Source organism: Notothenia rossii (genome assembly GCF_949606895.1).
Source record: "Notothenia rossii genome assembly, chromosome: 8".
NCBI lineage: Eukaryota > Metazoa > Chordata > Actinopteri > Perciformes > Nototheniidae > Notothenia > Notothenia rossii.
The window spans coordinates 59,939,054-59,961,551 of NC_136906.1; the positions used below are offsets into that span (position 1 = coordinate 59,939,054).

The 22,498-nt window shown below is 40.7% G+C and overlaps 1 long non-coding RNA gene across 1 annotated transcript; it reads left to right on the top strand.

Moving 5' to 3' along the window:
• The first annotated feature begins 4,029 nt into the window (after positions 1-4,029).
• LOC307015456 lies at positions 4,030-9,987 on the top strand. The gene is made up of 2 exons (XR_013801541.1): positions 4,030-7,668; positions 7,798-9,987. It is a non-coding gene; the product is annotated as an uncharacterized lncRNA (long non-coding RNA).
• The last annotated feature ends 12,511 nt before the right edge of the window (positions 9,988-22,498 follow it).

Below are 22,498 nucleotides of genomic sequence, written 5' to 3' on the forward strand. Positions count from 1 at the left end.
TGGAATTATAGCAGCTGTTTGTGTATTACCTTCACCAAGTACTACTCTGTTGGAAATAGCCGCTGTGGTTCTTTCTTCTTGTTGTGTTGGTTGAGGTCTTTCTTTGTATCTTTCTTTATTTGTACGCTCTTCATGCAGACAGGTAGGATGTTGCTTCTTGCATACTTCACATACACACCTACTGTGGCAGCTCCTTGACTGATGGCCAGTCTTGAGACATCCAAAGAACTTCCTGCAATTGTGCAAGGAATGCCTATTGTTCTTACAGAGAATAAATGTTAAGACGGTGTTTTCGTCTGAACTTGTGGTCAGTGTCTTTGATGCAAAGCTTTGTTGTCTTTGAGATTTGGTGTTTTCAGCTTCACCTTGCTTCAGTGATTGCAATGATGTGACGGGGTTACAGGCAATCTTTGCTTCTCTTGTCAAAAACTTTACAAATTGGCTGAAGGAGGGAAATTGTTTACTGTCTTCTTGGACTTCAGTAACCTTCCGATTCCAGCTTGAAGTTAGCCAATCTGGTAACTTTGAAAGTATTTGCCTGTTTTCGTTACAGTCATTCAAGATTTCTAATGCCTTGATGTGGACCATGGCAGCCTCGCGACTACGGAGAAAGTCTGCAAAATCTCTGAGCTCAAAGCTGTCCTTAGCTCCTATCTTGGGCCACGATTGAAGCTTGTCTCTATAGGCTTTTGCAATTGTAAATGGATTCCCATATCTCTCCTCCAAAATCTCCCATGCTGCAACATAGGCAGATTTGGTTCCGATCAGGAAATAACCATCAAGTGCTTTCTTAGCTTGTCCACTAAAATATCTCCTTAAATAGTATATATTTTCTTTGTCTTGGATGTTCTTCTGGTCAATCAGTATTTCAAACGAAAGTTTCCAGTCATTGTATTTCAATGCATCCCCACTGAATACTGAAGGTTCAGGAACTGGAATTCTATTGGCAGTTAGGCACCAGCTAGCACCTTAACAAGCTTTGCTGTACTTTCACTTGAGGAAGTAGTGACAACCTGTCGTTGAGGACTTGTGGGAGCAGGCACTGGGTTACTTACCAAATCCCTCTCTAGCACGTCTTTCCATTCTTCTTTAATGGACTCTTCTTGGTCATACACTTGCATTCTTGCTCGTGCTGCATTGAAACCTTTTACTGCTTCCAAATGCTGTATTTTTCTCCGTTTGTCATCCAGAGTCTGTTGTAGAGCTAAATGCTCTTCTTCTAGACAAGCTTTAATTTTAGCTTCCTCTTCCTCTCTTTCTGAACGATGTCTTAACTCTTCTGATTCTCTTTCTAAACGACGTCTTAACTCTTCTGCTTCTCTTTCTAAACAACGCCTCATGGCTGCAGTCTCTTGATCAGCTATCTTTCTTTTAGCTTCTGACTCCAGGCCCTGAATCTCCAAATTTTCTCTTTCTTGTTCTTGTAACACTTTCAGAACAGCTTGGCTTGCAGCAGCCTCAGCAGCAGCTTCTTGTCGTTTCACAGAAGACTGGTTCGATTGCTTGGAGTTGCTTTTCGAAGAAGAAGAAGTGTAGGTGCTTGAGTTAAAGAGAGAACCTGCTTCAGGCCAATCTTTCTTTTCTCCTTATGGAACCTTTCCATCCAGGAGACTTGAGGCTCTGATGATGACAAACTTAGAAATCTCTGCACACAGATCCACTCTTCGACGTGTGTCCTGGTCTGGAGTTGAGATTGTACGCAGATCCTCATAAACATGTCGGACATCTTCTGACAAACTTGTAACATCATGAATTATGTCATTAAGCAAATCTTCAGATAAAGACCCTGTTGTTTGAGATAATGGCCGCTTAGCTGTTTTCACTTGTGTTCTCCATTTCTCATAATTGTAGTTGAACTTTTGTTGGAGCGTTTTCATTTGCTCTTGTTGCATTTGTCTACCCTTTTCTGTAGGAGTTTTAGTTCTTTGACCTCTTCTTAGCTGCTGTGCTTCAGTGTTATCCACAGCTTCGTCTTGGGACTCTGCACTTTCCCAAACCTGAATTGTAGGCTCACTAGACTTAGACATTAGTAATCAATACTTTAAAGTGACTCACTTTTATAAAACAGCAAAATACAGTTAAACCTTTTAATGAACTTTCAACACTTACTCAAATGTAAGTGTTACTTAAATGTACCCTATAAGACTTCAATAGAGGTAGAAATGCACTTAAAATAGAAAATGTGCAAAAAACAGCTTAATTGAACTTTAAACCTTTCAAAGATATACTCAAAAATAAGATTTCAGAACTTCAATTAAATAACTTTCACTTATTATTCCCAAAAACACAGTTTGAATTAGAAATTGGAAATAAAAACAATTATTTTCCCTTTAACTTTACGCCTTAATTAACAAGCCTTAATAAAATGACATGAGCAAATAAGTCAAAACGCTAACCACACACACTACTATAGTTGGCACTCACAGTAATAACAGTTTAGCAAACCTTTACAGAAGCCCTCTACTCAGATCACTCTTGATTTCTTAGTGTCCAAGTTCTTTATGGCTCTGTCTTGAAGCGTTGCTCTTTTAAAAACTGCGCGCGTCGTCTACTTCTGTGTGTGCATGCGTAGTTTCTCCTCCTCCGGCGGCCATTTGAAGACAGCCTCGTGCTCAGTCCGTGATCCTCTGAAGTTGCCGCTTCATCAATTAAGATACACTCGCGTCGATGGACAGTCGAGTTTTCACTGTAATTCCCTCGAAGCACAGGCAGACACAAGTGGCTTTCTCATAACGGGTTTATTCCTCCGAATCCACCGTGAAAACTACACAAACAAACAAACAGTATAAATGACAAACATAGTTTTGTGTTAGACACACAATAACATGCACAGCATGTGAGATAACTAGCAAGGTAATAAACATAAAAGTAATACAAACACAACAACATACTGTACCTCTAGACCCTCCAGAAAAACGCGGGCAAAAATCCTTGATTTTGTGGGCTAAATTCCTTGATTATGCGGGCTAAAATCCTTGATTATGTGGGCTAAATTCCTTGATTATGCGGGCTAAAATCCTTGATTATGCGATTAAACATGCGGGGTTTTTATGTGATTTTATGCGGTGAAATTGCGGGAAGTTGCGAAATATGCGGAAAGTTGCGAAATATGCTAAATATGCGGGGGAAAAGAATAACAATTTTTTTAAATATTGGGCTGTCTTATTTATTCTCTCTCACACACAACCTGCCAAAAACGTTAAACCCCTTTACTATTCAATTAAACACATTCCATGTTTATTTATTGTAAAAGCAATTGGGCTATTTTAATCTCACACACACACACACACACACCCCCCCCCCCCCCACACACACACACTTCTCCGCCTCATTCTGTTTTCATTTACTCGTTCGTTATCTGACCAGCTTCAATCTTGTAGGCTACTCACTTCGTTTCTTGTAGCCCTTGTAGTGGCAATTTCTTATATTATTTTATATAGTAAAACCAAATGATGATATTATGCTTAGAAATTGTTTGGTCAACTCGACCTGTAACACACGGTAGCTTCCCGCCAAGGTCGTACCTGGAGGATGTGGCCCTCCCTATGAGAGCATTGTAAGATAACAGTTTTCTAAGGAAAGTCTTATCATTTTTACTTCCTGCACATAAACAGTCCTCTATAAAACACACACACACACATTATACCCTGTGTGCACTCCTGCAGACTACTCTGTACTCTGTGAGACATGTACCTTTGAAGCGCTTCAAATAAATAACCAACGAAAGACAACGCTGCTTGCTTTCACCAGTTTATTATTGATTACTCTCATTGTACATCTTTACAGTATTGACGAGTTTAAAATATCCACGACAATTTGGTGTCAGAAGAGTGGGATCTCTGAAAGCTCCATCGGGGACACCTACGGACGCTGGTGGTCGCTCCGGGATCCTCGGATTCTCCTCTACCTCGACAGAAAACGTACGGGACGAGAGGACCAGCGCCGGGATGAAACCGATTGACTTCACAAGATCCAATGAACTCAAAAGGCCTTCAATGCTCTGTGAGATGTACAATTTATAATTGTTTAAAAGTAAAACGTAATTAACCTCCATGACATTTATAAGGCGGGCTGCTCAAAAGTAGGATATTTGGTATATCCGTCGTAAAAGGTTTTACGATCAGTTTTTGTGTGATTTGTACTGGGGAACAAATATCACATCACCGACGGGTGAAAAATAGTGTTTTGGTAACACTTAAAGACTTTCTCCATGGGGAAAAAGCAGAGTAGGGGGGCAGGCCAACCTCCTGAGGGCCCAATTGTAGATGTCATGCGAGCAAAATATGGTGAAGACAGCTTATCAGAGTTGGAAATATGGACAGAAATATGACAGGAACGGATTTCCAAAGGGAGGTTCTTTGAGTAAAAAGTAGAAATGAAAGACCTAAAGGAAAAATTACAAGTTCATGAGGATGGTATGAGGAAGAAAAATAAAGTTGAAGTAAAAGAGTTCGATAAAATAGAAAGTCACAGAAAGTGTTTGAAATATTGGGAGGATGAAGCAGAATGTCGCAAAAGGAGGCAATAGCCTCAGTGTCAAAGAAAATATTAAGGTTGAAGATGAATGTGAAGAAAAGGAGGAAAAGAAAGAATTTCCAAAAACATGTAAACCCCAGACATCTCTGTATCTTTCCATTGCAGGCCTGAATGACCCTCTCCTCGACTCTGGGTATCCTTTCCCTCCCCCGGCGTACAACCCTGGCAATCCGGCTGGCCCACCTCCCCCGCCACTACAAGCCCCAGCCATGCAGTCAGCAGACTCCAAGCTCGTCCACCCCCATCAGGCCCAAGTATTCCGGGACAACAGCGGGATAAACAAACCTGATGCCCTAGGGGACCAAGCGGTCGTTTGGGAGACACACCTCAGTAATGCCTTCCTTAACGGACTCACAGCCACAGCGCAAGCCGCACAGAATGCTGGCCGCTCACAATACCGAGGGAGAGGCAGAGGAGGTTTTCCGAGGCAGAGGACGAGAAGCAAGACCTTCAAACGACGAAAGAAGTTTCAAGTGTGGCAGTGTTGAACATTGGATCCGGGACTGCCCACAGAACACTGGCAGCGGAGGCAGAGGGGGACAGCAAGGACGGGGTCATTCACAATCAGACTGACCTACACCAGAAAAGGGAGGAAGGAGCCCAATCGAGCGAGACGGAAATTCAGCCTGCAGCTTCAAAAAAGGGAAGTGATACACACACACATTATGCAAGCTATTGATAGAGTAGAGTGCGCACCTACACCCACTGTAAGCACATATGTAAATTATGACGAAGCCTCATTTAAGAAATGTCCTACACTCACACTGACAATTATGGGCACTGATTTAACTTGTCTGGTTGACTCAGGGGCCACACACTCCGTGATAAAAATGGCAGATTTGCCAAATTGTAAATTTAGTAGTATTTATCCACTCAATAGGAGCAAGGTGTAAGCGGCAGGTGTAACCATAAAGGAGAAGTTTTCAGTACCAGTCCAGTGTAAAGATAACGGTGATGACAGCCACCCATTTCCCACATCAGTCAAACACAGTTTCCTTCTGTCATCTGTCTGCCCTATACATTTACTGGGCAGAGATCTGATCCTCCGGTTTGGCCTTGACCTTATTTCTACAAATTAGGGTCTAAAAGTCAGACGACCATCTCCCACGTTGGTCCAAAAACTCTCCTTTGACGAAGAATTGTTGTATGTGTATCAATGGCTTGCAACATTTCCTGATTCTCAGAAACTGTTGTGTTTGGCCCTTCAGCGTGTCTCCTCACTGGCTGTATTCATGGAGGCTTCTCATTTACATTGCACTGCTAGCGTTTCTGATGATACATGCAAATACTATGATGAACAGTTTCTGTTGGAATGTGTAAATGATAACATCATGCTTGAAACAATGTATTGGAGCTCCCTGCGCAGCGCTATTTCTGTCACACTCACACCCACACAACACAAGCTGTATCAAATCCCAGGGGCGGTCCCGCACATTTCACTAGCAAGGGGTCCCACTGATAGATGGAGGGATTGGGGTCCACCCGTTAAAGTTTGGGAGTCAGTCACTGATTGGGCACCTACACACACAGAATATGTCATGTACTCTATGTCACGTGACGTGTACAAAATGAAAATTTGCACGAAAGTAGCCGTTCTGCACACATTGCTGTTGGTTGAGGATGATGACGTTGGTGATGCCACTTTTCCCACCTTTACGGGTATTTCTCATATTTCTGAGCTTCCTGCCACGCTTTCAGATGTGCCTCCCACACTCTGGGCAGCTCACAAATATGAAGTAGGTTTAATCCGCTCTCCCGAACCTGTTGTAATCACTCCAAAGTCTACGTACCGTCCCAACCAACCCCAGTACCCATTAAAAACGTGAAGCCATTGATAGCATTCGTCCAGTTTTTACCTCTCTGCTTAAACAAGGGGTCATTGTTGCATGTAATGATTCTCAAGTCCGCACTCCTGTTTTTCCGGTTAAAAAGATCCGTGACAAACTCCCTGACGGATGGAGATTTGTGCAGGATTTACGAGCTGTAAATGAAGCTGTACATGCACGCGCGCCGCTCGTTCCAAATCCTTATCTCATTCTTTCTCAGGTTCCAGGCTCTGCAGCATTTTTCACTGTTGTAGACCTCTCAAATGCATTTTTCAGTGTCCCTGTACACAAAGACAGCCAATTTTGGTTCGCATTTGAATATGATGATAAGCCATACACATTCACACGTTTGTGTCAAGGCTACTGTGAATCTCCCACTGTGTACAACCAAGCATTGTGTACAAGTTTGGCCTCTCTACAAGTTTCCAAAGGCACCGCTCTCATACAATATGTTGATGACCTCATAATTTGCGCACCCACGGCAGAACAATGTGAAGCTGATACCATTTCCTTGTTAAAACACCTCACAGCCGAGGGCCACAAGGCCAGTTTGTCTAAACTTCAGTATGTGCAAAAGACAGTTACATTTCCGGGTCACATCATTTCAGGAGAGGGAAAAACGTTTTCAGATAAGCGTATTGCATCATTGGCTGCCCTGCCAAAACCTGTCACTAAGCGACAGATGATGTTATTTTTGGGTAGGTGTTAATACTGCAGGTCATTCATTTCTAACTATTCTCCGCTCGAACAGCCACTCCGTACAATCACGCATGTCACCGGTTTGAAACCTGCAGATCGCCTTGTATGGACGCCGGAAGCAGACGAAGCCTTCATTAAAATGAAGCTGGCTCTCCAATCCCCGCCGACGCTAGGTCTACCTGATCCTACCAAGCCTTTTACACAGGCAGTGGATGAACATCGCGATGGGTGTATGACCTCAGTTCTCCTTCAGGATCATGGGGGAAAACAGAGGCCTGTTGCCTATTTTTCCTCCAAGCTAGACCCTGTAGCTGCTGGCCTGCCAAAATGTCTCTGTGCAGTTGCTGCAGCTGAAAAAGCTCTCAACTCCTCACGTGACATTGTAGGTTATGCACCTTTAACGCTGTTGGTTCCACATGCTGTTTCTCTCATCCTCTGTGAACAAAGAACATCACACCTCTCTGCTGCACGTTGTCTTAGGTATCACACATGCCTGTTAGACATGCCTAATGTTGAAGTCAAACGCTGTACCACTCTGAACCCAGCATCTCTTATGCCACTCCCAGAAGACGGTGACGAACATGACTGTGTTGCCGAGCTTCTTATTGTATGTACTCCCAGACCTGACTTAAAAGATGTACCCCTGACCAACCCTGACCTCATTTTGTATGTTGATGGGTCCGCCTCTCGTGACCCTGTGGGCACTAATCGGGTGGGTTTCTCTGTTTTTTTTCAGATTCCGCTGTGCTCTGTTCCGGACCGCTCCCATGCCACCTCTCAGCACAAGCAGCAGAGCTCGAAGCACTCACTGAGGCCTGCACTTTTGCAAAAGGCAAATCTGTAAATATCTACACTGACTCACGTTATGACTTCGGGGTAGTACATGATTTTGGGGCTATCTAGAAGTGTAGACAATTCCTGAAATCTGACGGTAAGCCAGTGCTTAACCATGTCCTAGTTGTAAGCTTATTGGACGCCATTCTGCTCCCGTCTGAGGTTGCAGTATGTAAATGTGCTGCACACACCAGCAACACTGACCCCGTTTCATTAGGAAATGCTGCTGCTGACTCAGCTGCAAAGGCAGCCACTCTGATTCCTCTCGCACCACACGCACACTCGTTTGTTAACATCCCTGTTTCCTCCTGGATTTCATCGAACTTAGTCCATCAGAGGGTAAGAAACACTGTCTTGTAATGGTTGACATGTGGTCCAAATGGGCTGAAGCATTTCCGGTAAACGCACAGACAGCAAATGCTGTGGCTAAAGCTTTACTAAGGGAAATTATTCCTAGATGAGGGATACCAAGCAAGATCTCTAGCGACAATGGTTCACATTTAGCTAATGAGGCCATTGCACAGATAGGAGAATACCTTGGCATGGACATCAGAAAGCATTGTGCTTACCATCCACAGAGTGGTGGTGCGGTGGAAAGAGAAAACGGTACAATCAAAAACAAGCTAGCAAAATGCTGCGCAGACACAGGTTCATCCTGGACACAAGCCCTGCCCATTGTGCTGATGCACATGAGAATGCGGAAACGAACAAGGAGTCAACTCAGCCCTTTTGAGATCCTTTTTGCAGCTCCTCCACAGATTGGGATCAAGGCGCCAGGATGTCCTCTCCCCTCCACAACTTTGTGTGAGGATGCTATGTTGTCATATTGTGTTAACCTGTCATCCAATTTAGCAGATATCAGACGCCAGGTAGCGGCAGCTCTACCTACCGCTGCTACTGGTCCACTCCACCGTATCCAACCAGGCGACTTCGTGCTGGTCAAGGACTTCCGGAGAAAGAGCTGGAGATCCAGCCGTTGGCAAGGTCCCTACCAGGTGCTTCTCGTCACCCAGACAGCGGTCAAGGTCGCCGAGAGAGCCACGTGGGTCCACGCGAGCCACTGCAAAGCTGTCATCTCCGCCCCAGTCTAGCCGGTCCAGTAGAAACAGACAACGACAAGTGACGTGCCAAGTCACCACCAGCACCAGACACGCAGCACATACACCCTAGTACCACACACAAGACTCATGGGCGACGGCCAGCTGTGCTTTTTCATATGCCTCTGGTTCCTCGTCTGTGCCGTCATGGTGTGGGGTTTAATTGACATGGTCATGAAGGCACGGGCTCAGTCAGACTAGACTAATCCACGAAGCAGACGACAACACCAAGAACATAAACTTTGTGCCTGATCACTGGCGAGTGATTGAAGATGGAGCCCCTTGGACAAGAATTAGCTAACGCCCACCTGGAAAGTATGATCTCCTCTGCAGTTGTACAATACACCGCTCTCCTTCAAACAACTGACAATGTTACGACCAACCCACAATCAGCCCCCACTGATTCCGACACTGAAGAGTCAGACACCGAACTGTAAAATTGTGTGTAAAATTGCCATTCCCGCGTTTCAGTATTCTTTTGCTTTCCACATACAGAGTCTGTCCTCCACAAAAACAGCCACTTTCCATGATATGTTTATTTAAACCAGGTTGTATTCATTGATGTGTTATATTAGTCTATCCTGTCATTTGTTTTATTTTCATGATTGATCAGAGTATGATCAAAAGGGGGGAATGTAGTGGCCATTTCTTATATTACTTTATATAGTAAAACCAAATGATGATATTATGCTTAGAAATTGTTTGGTCAACTCGACCTGTTGTACCACACGGTAGCTTCCCGCTAAGGTCGTATCTGGAGGATGTTGCCCTCCCTATGAGAGCATTGTAAGATAACAGTTTTCTAAGGAAAGTCTTATCTCTTTTACTTCCTGCACAGCAACAGTCCTCTATAAAACACACACACACACACACATTATACCCTGTGTGCAATCCTGCAGACTACTCTGTACTCTGTGAGACATGTACCTTTGAAGCGCTTCAAATAAAGAACCAACGAAAGACAACGCTGCTTGCTTTCACCGGTTTATTATTGATTACTTTCATTGTACATCTTTACAGTATTGACGAGTTTAAAATATCCACAACACCCTCGAAAGGGTTTTGGAGGTTGATGCCTCGGTGAACGTGAGTTGAATGGCTTTCTTGTCCGCAGCAGCAGAAAGCATTTTCGAATGTTTGAATGAATCAAAGTGGGTCGCCACCGTCGATTTTCTCTTATGCTACAACACACAGTTGCACGGGGTGCAGAATAGTTTCCCCCCACTTTTTGCCCGGTCTTTAGTAGAAATGTTCGTCGGTAAATGAGATGGATTAGATTTTTTCATCTTGGTGTTTTCTTCGTGTGAGCTCCACACGTTCACTCTATACAGTGTTGTTTACATTCTGTGATGCGCGAGCTGATGACGTCACGTCAAGACTAGTTACCTTTTTTTTCTTCTCAACTTTGTGTGGAAAAATGCGGGGATTATGCGGCCTTTTGATAAATATGCGGCCTTTTCAAAATCTGCGCCATTTTGCTGATTTGGTCAATTCTGCGATCGCAGAATCGCGTTTTTCTGGAGGGTCTATACCTCGTTGGGCTGCATGCTCTGTAAACAGAGGAAAGTATTCTTCTCTTCACAACTTATATGTTTAAGAATACAAAACTAACGGAGCTGTAAGTATCCGTGCATCTTACTTTGAGGGTGCGTCTCATGTTCTCGCTCTCTAACTCACGCGAGAACAGCATAACGAGACGTGAGCTTGAGCTTCAAAATAAAAGACGAAATATGGCACGCATGAAACATTACGACAATAATAATTATTACACTTAGAAAATACACATTACAGTTAAATTATGAACATGTAAAGGCTGCACTTACAATATCCGTATTTATTTATTTCTCCCAGTTATGTTTTTGTGTGCACTGAGGAGTCTCAAACAGGCGTTTGTTAAATCATTTTAAAATTGGCTTTAACCAATGTTTGAAAATGAATTTTTCATATATGATAATTGAGAGGTAACATTTTATTTATGGTATTATTTCCACATATTTCTCTCCATTCTTCCTTCTGCCAACGGTGTCGCAGTTTCTCGTCTCTCCCGTTTTTGTGCTTAGTGCGTACGCATGGGTTAGTTTGCGTGGAGGACCGCACGTTTTCCAGTTAGTATTTTATAAATCGCAAACATTGCGTAAAAACTGCCGCACGCCATTTTTTGAGCGTATATCCCTTTATAAATGAGGCCCCTGGGCATTCTGATGAGAGTGATAGATGCAAGTATGTATTAAGGTAGATATGGTGCAAAATGCGAGAGCGTGTAAAACCTGATTTGAGCACTTGCAGAAAAAAAATCGGAGTTTGTGTGCATACATTTACACTTGTATAAAATATCCACGTAACTGTGAACCAAATGTACACTTGTATAAAATATCCACGTGACTTTGAACCAAATCTGAAGTCACAGAAGCTTGTAGAAAAAAAATGAACTTAGTGATGAAATATTCACTTGCAGAAAAATACATATTTTTTAAATATATTTTCCATTACAACTGCAACTTGGTTATTACAACCTCTCAAATCAGTCATTACAACTTGACGAAACTTCTTGCGATAAATGTGTCGCAAAAATCATTTTCACCTGTAGATCAGCTGTAGATGTGGGGGGAGGGAGGGAGGTTGGAGCGAAGGGGCGGAGCTAACGGTTCGTGTCGCTACCTTTATACAGTCTATGGTCGCTACCAGTCCGCTGACATGGCGCGTCAATCAACGGTAAATGTTGCCCATTACTTGCCCAGTATTACTTCAAATATTATTATTGTGATTGAGGATTAAATCTGCTTTGAAAACCACCGTTTTATATCGTGCAGTTTAGCGGCAAAATAACGTCAGTTAGCCAGCTAATGCTAGCTTTGTTGGGTTTATGCTAGCTAAACAAATAGTGGTTGTAGTCTACAGCAGTAATTAATATATTATAGCCTACTGCTTTGGCACTAACGGTTGATAACTGTTTATGAAAATAAAATCAATTGAACTGTAGTGAAATAATGACACTTTTTATAATTGTCTTGGGCTCCTGCTGTGTTTTTAAAGCCTTTGTAAATTATCCATGCTATTTTCTATTTAGAACGAAGACTTCAGAATCTTAAAATCCCTTGACGTTTGTATGCAATTGTGCTAAATTCAACTCTGGAATCAAGTACATATTCATATGTTTGCTTGACATTAGTTATTTATATTTTGCCATCACTTAATTATACGTTTAATACATTTAAGTCAAGCTAAGGTACATGTGATGGTAGCTAGTTAGTGCTCTTACCTGTGAGGCCTCCTCCAAACAGCATAATAACCAGACTGTATCATTAAAACTAAGTACCAGTTCTAGATCCTTGACTTTAGACAAACAATTCAAGAGACAACATGTATTTAAAGACCAATCTTTATTTGAAGGTTTGGTTCACAGTTACGTGGATATTTTTATACAAGTGTACATTTGGTTCACAGTTACGTGGATATTTTATACAAGTGTAAATGTATGCACACAAACTCAGATTTTTTTTCTGCAAGTGCTCACATCAGGTTTTACACGCTCTCGCATTTTGCACCATATCTACCTTCATAGTATGCCAGGAGGTTGCAGTTTCAACGAGCGTTGGCTAGCAGAAGATAATACATTCAAGCCATGGCTAAAACGAGGGTCAAGCCCACGAGTCCTGCAAAGTTTGCAACAAATAACGATGGGAGAGTCTGCGCTGACGAGCCACACGAAAGGTACGCCGTAGTAGAGCATTTTAGATTACGCTAACGTTGCATGTTACGTTTGTTTTTTGTTGTTTGTTTAAATTACAGTCGCCATCCTGTGGTGTTCAGAGGATGAAGCACTCACTGTTGTAATTCAACCCAGTCTCGCGACATTTCGTGTACGTCACGAAATATAATCTATTGATTAGACACAGAGCGATTTTGAAAGCAATGTATTTTCTACTTGTAGTATGTTTCGTGCCTAAACCAAATGTGACTTGCTCTATTGAAATCAGTCACATTGACCCGAAGAAACATTTTCGTTTGTATTACTGGTATGGGGGAAGCTCGCAAGTGTGTGTTTGTGTATTTTTGCGTTTGTGTGTATTGTGTTTGTGGGGAAACACTCACAAGAAACACAGGCTGTTGTTATGCCTGCTGTGACGTTAATTTACTCCGTTCTCTGCTTGTAATTATGCCGTTACAAGCTTCAAAGTTGTATTTATCATCTGATTTTGCCAAACAAGTTTAATATTCTGAAAGCCAATACTTTGTTTATTTGAAAACAAACTGTCCCGGACCCTGCCGTGTTATCTATGATTACTATACGCCTTTACTTCATGATTTCAGCGGAGGGAGGGGTGCGGGTGAGGAGGTGCTGCGGAAGAGCAGGGTGCGAATTGAGAGGTGCCTCTTCTTTCCTTTAAAAGCTTTAAAAAAAAATATTTATCGTGAGATTTTGGCCATAACAGTTTCATATTCTGAAAGCCAAGACTTTGTTTATTTAAAATCAAACAAAAGACCCGATTCCTGAAAAACTAGTTTTTTTACACAAATCCAAGTTTATTTTTTAAATGAGCCGTTGCGACTTTTGACTGATTTCGATAGAGCGGGTCACAAATAATAACAAATTAGAAGGAACAAAAAAAATACAGATTTCAGTATTCTGAGGCTCTGAGTCCCATTTATTTTTCTCACAGAGGGCAAAAAAAAGCCCGACATTATAAGATTTAAAATAAAAACAATAATTGTGGCTTGATATTGAGTAAGAATATGTTTTTATGAACCCCACAGCTTCCGGTCTTCCAAGACCCGAACGGACAACATTGTTTTTAAAATCGTTGTGTGACACGAAAAAAAGGGGAAAATCGTGTTGGTGAACACGAATCAATAGATTACATTTATTTCGTGACTATAACACGAAATGCCGTGAGACTTGGTTGCGTAATTATGTTGTTATAAATCATAAACTGAGGATTTGACCGGGTCGCTATGGTTGATACTTTTAGAAACAGGCTTTCATATGAAATCTTGAAGTATTATACAAGTAAAACTACATTTTGCTTTAATCCCATGTAATTGTAGAATGAACACAGCCTTCCTTTGAAGATGTATAAGTCAGGTTTCTTGAGTAGTCTAAATGAACTACAAATCATTGTACACATTTGTAAATATTATTTTCCACTTACCATTGTGAGTCTATTTTTATGCAGCTCTGCGTGATTTTGTGGCTACAATTCAGGCTAATACCTACCAGAAGTGGACTAAGTACTCAGATATTGTACTTGAGTAAAAGTAGAAGTACTCAGATCTTGTAGTGAAAGTAGAAGTACTCAGATGTTGTACTTGAGTAAATGTAAAAGTACCAGAGTGTAGGAATACTCTGTTACAGTAAAAGTCCTGCATTCAAAATGTTCCTCAAGTAAAAGTAGAAAAGTATTATCATCAAAATATAGTGAAAGTAGCAACAGTAAAAGTAGTGATTGTGCAGATTGGTCCATTTCAGAATAATATATATGATATGTTTTATAATGATTGATCATTAAAGTGTTCTCAAAGCTGGTAAAGGTGCAGCTAGTTTGAATGACTTTGTATACTGCAGGGTAGCTTGTGAATTTATTCCAGGTGGAACTAAAGTCTGATTTAAGATTTGATTATATTTCACATCATTCATCCACATCTGTAGAGTTACTAAAGGGATTAAATACATGTAGTGGAGTAAAAGTACACCATTTACCTCTGACTTATGTTTACTGCCAACCTAAAAGTACCTCAAAAATAATCAATAATGTATTGAAAAGTTATTTGGCTGATTATTTTATATTGGCTCAGCCAGGTTATATGGGATGCCCAGTCTACTTACAGATGGTTTACTCAATTTTAAATTATTAAACTTAGTTTTATTTTCTTTAATTTCTCATCCTCATGTAGAATGCTATTATGAAACACACATTTGGTTGTTTATAGCATAAAGAACATCTGATTTAATGTGAGGTAGGGAAATAATAATTTGAGTATAAGTATGTGTATATAAATATGTAATTTACAACTGCTGTAAGATGCTTGAAAAGCTTGAACCTTGAAAAAGCTTGAAAAGAGCCTGAATTTGACTTTGGAAAAGGTGTAAGAACCCTGATAATAGGTAGTAGAAAATATACAGAAAAACGACATAGTAATATTCCCAAAACATTTTTAAAACAGTATAGTATGTCGAAAATATGCAAAATAAGACATGGTATAGGATGTCGAAAAAATACATAAAACAGACATAGTATAGTATGTCGAAAACATTCGGAAATATATACACAAACGACATAGTATGTAAAAAGAGTGTCGAAAATATGCTAAGAAAATATTTGTTAAAAGGACTTAGTATAGTGCGTCCAAAATATGCACAAACTACATAGTATGTCAAAAAATATAAAAAATAACGACGTAGTATGTCCAAAATATAACAATTTTTTTTAATATGTCGAAAATATGCCCAAAAAAACCTAGTATAGTATGTCGAAAATGGAAGACATACATATCCAGAAATAGTATAGTATGTCAAAAAATATTTTTAAAAGACATAGTATAATATGCTGAAAATATTTGAAAATGTACAAAAACAACATATGTAGAAAATATGCAAAAAAAACTACATAGTATAGTGTGTCCAAAATATGCAAAATATGACATATTGTAGTATGTTGATAATATTTTACAAAAATGAAATAGTATAGTATGTCCAAAAATATTTTAAAAAAACAACATAGTATAGTTTGTTGAAAATATGCAAAAAAACTACATGGGATAGTATGTCAAATATTTTCGAAAATATACAAAAACCACATAGAAAATATGCAAAAAGTGACACAGTGTAGTACGTCGAAAAATACTGCAAAAGAACCCAATATATTATAATGTAGTGTGTGGAAATGTAAACAATGGAGACAAACATTAATAGCAAAACAAGCTGCACTACACAGAGGGTGCAGCAGGTGGAGGTGCATAACAGCACATGATGCAGCAATTGAGGACAGAGCAGGGAATAATGGCAGTATTTTTCATGCACACATTACTCTATAATGAGCCTCTCAAACAACTATTGCCATTTATATAGTGCTCTCCACAGTGGGGACAACAAGTGTGTAGAACTCAATACCTCTGAGTCACGAGGCTCTGCTTTCTGCTGCAGACTTCATTAGTAATTGATTGTCTCGTGGTAAGTGTGTCTGGCAGCAAAAGCTTATGTGTCTTTGTTGTCTTTATCTTTGCTCACACTTACAATTCAAACCTACATAGAACATATGCAAGAAGTATGTATGGGGAGCTTTGACTTTTAAACAGAGAAATTAGAAATACTTAAGTAATGTGCTAGAGAACATCAAAAGAATAAACTATAAGGCCCGTCAGTTATGTTTGATCGTGGAGGCCCAGCATGTCCGTCGTGGATCGGCCCTCTGTTGTGAATGTGTAGGTGCCGAGTTGTGCCTGTCAAAACAGCTGGCAGCCGCTCACGCCGCTCGCTTATCCTGACAGGATCTTTTTCATCCAGAAACACGACTCTCATCCAGCAATGATTCATTCAAACAATGTGCTGTTAGCAGGCCAGAGGCTCACTCGTGCATTCAATATGTGATCCAGCCATTGTCTTGGAACAGCCCAAATGTTGATATGACTTATCATCATGCAGTATACATTCATTCATGTGGATAAAACTAATTTGTATATTTTGGCTTGTCTCATTGCACTGTTTGTCTAGCATCACTGAATAGAAGTTTAACATTTCTTATCTTCAAACAAAGAAAGGTATCAGCAGTGTCATACAATATTGAAAAATAAGTGCATTGATTTAAGACATGAAGCAAAAACAAACACCAATTGCATGCAGCATAAAGGGTGTCCAATCATCAAATGCTAGCAAACATATGTGTACCACCAGTCAAATAAAAACTGGACATTGTCGCCCGCAGAACCTTCAAAGGACAGTGAGGCAAGCCCCCAACATTTAGTTCGTTTTATATTTATATATATACATATAAATATTCGTTAGCTTAGTCGGGCGAATGTGGCTCAGTAGTAGTAGTAGTAGTGTGCTCATCTTCAGATCAGGAGAGCGCTGGTTCAATCCCACCTTGACACCCACTGCAGTAAGTATTTCTCTTGGGAAGACTTCACCCCAAATTGCCCACAGTATTGAGTGTATGTAAGTCGCTTTGATTACAAGTAACATGTTATGCAATGTCAAGTTTCAAGGTCCTTCTCTCAGATTAATTCTGTAATTCAAGGTTCATGCAGTGTCATTCCTGGTAACTTTGAAGATCTTTTAAAATAAGCATCATTACTAAACCTGCAGCACGCATCACAGCCATAACAACAACAAAAACGCAGAATTTTGAACGATCTCAACTTGCCATGAAGGTTAAGCTCCCATGTGTCAAGGTTAAAGGCAGATCCCATGTGTTGAGGTTAAAGAGACACAGTGTCCCTCTGGTCAGGGTGTCCTTTAGGGGATTAGCTGGTGTTGATCCTAAACTGACAGTTAATCAGACGTGGAATCAATTAAACAGCGTTCGGATTAGGTTGCTGCTCCACTGCTCTGGACGTTTTGTGCACCGCTGACCCCCGTGACTCAAACACACACACTGTCATGGCGGGCAGCCGGTGCCAAGTTAACCACTGCGCCACTCTGGACCGCTCCCCCTGCGAGGTGACACTCAATTATGGAGGACCATCATTAGAAACCAGAGCCGCCGGAACACAGGCTCGCCCAGACTGACACACACACAAACACTGTGATGGGCACAGCGATTATTCCCAGAGACACCCAAGACTATTGAAGTGCTAATGGAGTAACACCATCCATTTCATTACATAACCACTGCACCTGTAACCCCTGTAGCCTCCAGGTGACCAGCAGCATGCATTTTCCATATCAGTATAATTATTAGCAAATTGAAATCAGTGTCAAATTATGATGGTATCTGGAACTTGATGTTGGACGCAGCTGCATATTCGTCCTTCCTTGTGTCTCGGCTATCATAATCCTTCATTTGTTCTATGAAAAAGTGAACACAAAGCACACATCTCTCATCAGTCATTAACACAGGGATTAAGCTGTAATAACAACGGGGCCATCAGATGACGGTCATACACACAAAAAGAAGGTTTCAGCTTTCACTTTAATCTATGGCTATGTCAGTTTTCTCCATCCACGTCTCAATTATCTCTAGTCATTTTAAGCCTGACAATGGCGAAATGATCTCAAAAACTCTGGATAGATTGCCCAGACATTTTATACAGACATAGTGTAGCCTACACGTCTTGCTCAGAATTCATTCCTTTCAATTTGATAATCGCAAAACCTTTCATCTACCAGCATCAAGTAACTTTTTTCAAGTGGTTGAATACCTTGGATTATGAATACAAATAATTAAATACCTGCCAAAGTAGCAGCACTCTGTGGTTAGTGCTAACTAGCAATTGTTATAATGCTATAATGCTAAACGAAGATGGTACATATGATAAAACAGTGAATGCATTGTTAGCATTAGCATGTTGATCTTGTATAGAAAGTCAGTTTGACACAAAATCATGGGACAATCAGCCACTAGCAGCTAAGTATTGATTTAGGAGTTTTCACTTCACAAAACAATGAGGCTAACATCTTTAGCATTAGCTAGATTAGCATAGTTGTTGCTAATGTCTGTACTTTTGGTGGATTGGCTGTTTGGGGAGAAAAGTGTTGTCACATAAATGACAACACTTTCTCCCTGAACACAGCTTCCTGCTGTGTGAATACAACATCAAGGGGTGTACAGCAAGTGCACATACAGTACATACTTTTGAAAGAAGAACGTTGATTTACAATCCCATGTAAAGACAGAGAAAGTCTGTGTGGCAGTGGCGGTTCTAGACCAATTTGACTGGGGGGGGCCACTGGGGGGCCAGTTATTTTCTGAGGGGGCACAATAAATGCCGGACGAAAAAGAGAACTAGACAGTATGAAGTAATTGCGCATAAGAAAACAATGCAATACAGTTATTGGTATTTGTTTCAGTACACTTATTTATTTCAGATATATCTTATAGTTATTACTGTTAGCTTCAGCTTAAGTTATAGTACCATTTTTGCACTAACACCATATCATATTTATATAAAAATAAAGGCAATGAACAGTTACATCTCTACTTTACATCTACAATTACACGGATACAGTAGTTAGACCCTCCAGAAAAACGCGATTCTGTGATCGCAGAATTTACCGCAAAATGGCGCAGATTTTTAAAAGGCCGCATATTTATCAAAAGGCCGCATAATCCCCGCATTTTTCCACACAAAGTTGAGGGGAAAAAAAGTTAACTCGTCTTGACGTGACGTCATCAGCTCGCGCATCACAGAATGTAAACAACACTGTAGAGAGTGAACGTGTGGAGCTCACACGATAGAGAAAACACCAAGATGAAAAAATCTAATCTATCTCATTTACCGACGAACATTTCTACTAAAGACCGGGCAAAAAGTGGGGGGAAACTATTCTGCACCCCGTGCAACTGTATGTTGGAGCCATAGACTGTATATTGGTTGGAGCATAAGAGAAAATCGACGGTGAGCATCAACCTCCAAAACCCTTTCGAGGGCTACAAGAAACGAAGTGAGTAGCCTACAAGATTGAAGCTGGTCAGATAACGAATGAGTAAATGACAACAGAATGAGGCGGAGAAGTGTGTGTGTGTGTGTGTGTGTGTGTGTGTGTGTGTGTGTGTGTGTGTGTGTGAGATTAAAATAGCCCAATTGCTTTTACAATAAATAAACATTGAATGTGTTTAATTGAATAGTAAAGGGGTTTAACGTTAGTGGCAGGTTGTGTGTGAGAGAGAATAAATAAGACAGCCCAATATTTAAAAAAATTGTTATTCTTTTTCCCCGCATATTTAGCATATTTCGCAACTTTCCGCATATTTCGCAACATCCCGCAATTTCACCGCATAAAATCACATAAAAACCCCGCATGTTTAATCGCATAATCAAGGATTTTAGCCCGCATAATCAAGGATTTTTGCCCGCGTTTTTCTGGAGGGTCTAAATAGTTTAACTCACCTTCAATTATCGTGGTAGGCTCTCGAAACGTAGGTTTCAATCAGTCTTTCTTGGATGCAACAGCCTCTGATGATCCGAGATGAAAACTGTTTCTTTTTCGCGCTTCAGCCAGACAGTGAAAGTGAGTGCACCGCTCTAATGAATGGGTCCTGAGTGCACCGCTCTAATGGGTCCGACTAGAATGATGAATAACGTTAGTTCCGCCTATTCCGTCATTCAATATATCGTGTAATAAATCATACATTTTTCATTTTTTCACTTTTCATTTTTAGGGGGGCCACAGGGGGGTCAGAGGTCAGTGTTAGGGGGGCACTGCCCCCCCCCCCCTGGCCCCCCCTAGAACCACCCCTGCTGTGTGGCCTTTCTAATGAGTAACTAACTAAATCCCAAAATGACAAACATCAGAGGAAGCAGCGCAGACATGTCCAGGCATGTTAGTTTCTTTAACAAAGTCAAACCAATTTAAACACACAGATTAATGACTACCCTCTATTGACCACAACTGTCTGTATCTATAGCTTCTCACCAAACGGGGCATGACCATGGCTGAAGCTTGAATGCAACTACATTCTTACGCAATCAAAACTGAGGGAGGGAGAAACTGAGCCGAGTTACGTGGAGGGAAGATGTCAGCATAGCCAAAGGAGAGAGGTGAGAAAGGATCTTAGAATGAAAGAGTAGAAAATAGGTGGAGAAGTGTGCTGAGGTAAATAGTGATGCTGTTACAAGTTATTGAATCATCTTTTTAAATACATTTGAGTTGGTATAAGAAAACTGATTCAGGCTTCAGCCTCAAAAGAACAATGTTATAGTGCTGAAGATTTCAAGATTTAAAACGTTATTACAGGGATAAAGTCGACCCAGTACGTATCATATGTCCCTTGTGAATTGCTTCCTCTATAAAGCCAGAAATGGATGGACGGGAAAGGAAAAAGCCTCAAAATAAAATGAGTTTTTGAGTCATTTAGGACAACTACCTGTCTCAAGACTTATGGATAATTGCGTTAGAGAAGAAAATTGGGTCTTCCAGGTCTCTAAATGTGTGACAGGGACTCAAACTCAAGTGTTAGGACTTCCTTTTTGTGGCTTAAGTTTGACTGGAGTGCAAGTCTCAAGCCTTCCACTGTTTGAAAATCTCTTCGTTTCTAGGACAACCGTAAATAATTGGTTGAACTGACTCGCAAACTATGGATAGACTTTCACTTTGCTTTTGGCTCTGATTTGTTGGGGTCTTTCAGAGCGAGGTCACTACACAAACGTTCGTGAATCCTTGGTCACTGATTCAAGGAAACATGTTTTCAGAATCAGAAACTGGTTTTAAGTCCATTTGATGATACTGTTACAAGATCATGCGCTTCTGGCGGAACAATGGTCAGTGTAGCATGTGTACGCAACATTTCAGCAGCCATGGATACATCCTTATGTGCAACATGCATAATTAATCACTTTTCCATGCCATGTTTGTCCAATTCTTACGTGCATGCACTATTCATATACAGTAAGAAGTGGTAGTAGATGCTGTTCAGACCCGAACAAATCTCCCAAATATTTTGTAGTGATACACTGCATCTGTATTAGTGCTTGTGTTTTTTTTTTAGAGAGCTATACGTCACAGGATTACACAGATATTGCCAAAATTGGTTGTTGGATAAGAACAAGAGCCTTTGTATGTGGCTAGTTGACCATTAACCAGCCATTCTTGTTTAGTGTACTGCCATTGAGCAGTGTGAATGCGTTTGTCTGATACAGTATCAGAGCTTACTGGTTCATATCACGGTTAAGTAGCAAGAAAGGTAACTGAGTGGGGGATGTATCCATCTCAGTGGGTTCAATCTGTCCTCATTGGGCAGAAAGAACATGGGCCATACCCCAACACACACACACACACACGAAGAGTATCAGGTAACAGATACTCAATTTTTTAGCAGCTACGAAGAGCGTAGGGAAGCAGCAACCAGATTCCTCCACCTCTCTGCAGCACATCAGAATATTAATGATCCAGAGAAAGAAGAATGCAGAGACGATGGCGTGTGAGGGCTAAAATACTTGTCACAGATTTTGGGGGAAAGATTGTTCAAGATTAAATTAGTTTAGCAGGAGTATGACAAATCACATCGATACGCAGTAATCCAGTTTTGTGTAGTGAAAAGCTAAATACATAAAGATGGAAATTCAAAACTGTTGTTTTACTGGAGTTGGCCTAATAAAGTAAATATTAAAAAGTGATACAATTTAATGAAACATTAAAAAATGGTTTCCAAGTTTAGGTAACTGCCATGATTTGACCTTGAAGCTATTATGGTTTGTGTCCATACCACAAAACACTATAAGAGTCATCCCAAACAGTTTTGGTAATACTAATAAAATCCTGAATAGATATCCATCATCAGAAATGTTTTAAAGGTCCCATGTCATGCTTTTTCGGTTATTACCCGTCCCCTTGTGTGTTATGAAGGTTTT